This window comes from Elephantulus edwardii, unplaced genomic scaffold, assembly GCF_000299155.1.
Source record: "Elephantulus edwardii isolate Elephantulus edwardi_28Jun2011 unplaced genomic scaffold, EleEdw1.0 scaffold00054, whole genome shotgun sequence".
NCBI classification, from domain to species: Eukaryota; Metazoa; Chordata; class Mammalia; order Macroscelidea; family Macroscelididae; genus Elephantulus; species Elephantulus edwardii.
Window position 1 is genome coordinate 4428307 of NW_006399804.1, and position 1227 is coordinate 4429533.

Sequence of the window (1227 nt, forward strand, 5' to 3'; positions counted from 1 at the left end):
GAAATTAAAGTTTTCTAAAAACGTTTGTTATCAATAAAAAAAAACTTTTAAAAGCTCAACAAACACACACTACAGTGAATTCTTCAGATAAACCGAAGAGGACATAGTATCACAGAAATGTATGTCATTGTTAGATGATGTCAACTCAACTATAACTCATAACAACCCTATTAACAGATGTGAACCTTGCTCAATCCTGCAAGATCTTCATATTCTCTTAAATATGTTCAAGTCTATTATTACAGTCACTACGCCAATCTTTTTGAGGATTTCTTTGCTTTCTCTACTTTTCCACCTTTTCCAGCATGATTTCTTTTCCCAAGGACTGGCCCCTCCTGACAAGATGCCCAAAGTATGTGACATGAAGTGTTACCATCCCTGCCTCTAAGGAATACCCTGGTTAGACCAAGACAGACTTGTTTGTTCTCTTGACAATAAGAAGGATGGATGGTTATTCAGTACTCTTCTCTAGCACCATAATTCAAAGGCATCAAAATTCTTCTTCTGTCATCTTTATTCACTGTCTAGAAAGTAATTTGAAAAAACAAAACAAAACAAAACCCACCAAACAAAGCATGGCTTTGATTATGTGCACTTTACTTTAAACTGGCATCATTATTCTTTAACAATTTAAATATATACAGAATCTCAGCAGAAAAAAATTGAATCCATAATCAAAAGATTATCAATACAGAAAATCCAGAACCAGATGGCTCCAAGTGTTTTGATAAGAGTTTGGGCAGTGTTGGTATTAATTCTGCCAAGTGTTTAATGAAAAATTAATATTAACCCTGCTCAAAGTCTTCGTAAACACCTGGAAGCACTTCTTATTCCATGAGATTAGCATTATCCTGATAGTAAAGTCAGACAAGGAAACCACAAACGAAGAAAGGAACAAAAGCAGATCTCTCATAAATACAGATACAAAAATTCTCAACAAAATGAACAATAACAATTAAAAACCCCAAACAACTCAAACTCTAGATTCAGAACTGACTCATAGCTGACCCTCAGCAGGTTTAAAGGAAGCTATAAATCACAAAAAAATGATATACAATAGGAATAGACTTCAATCATAGAACAAAGGAAAACAACAGCAATCACCCTATACAACACTCTCAATTTGTGAAGGGCATTTAACAAAATTCTTTCATATTAAAAAATATTTGCCCACCTAGATGGCGAGCTCTGGTGGCCTAGTGGCAAGAAGCTGAACTGCAATCCCAA

At 34.6% G+C, this 1227-nt stretch overlaps 1 protein-coding gene across 1 annotated transcript in view; it reads right to left on the reverse strand.

The window, feature by feature from the left end:
- The window catches only part of DNAJC1 (DnaJ (Hsp40) homolog, subfamily C, member 1), a 277615-nt gene that overhangs the window by 57395 nt on the left and 218993 nt on the right, over window positions 1–1227 (reverse strand). The window lies entirely within an intron of this gene.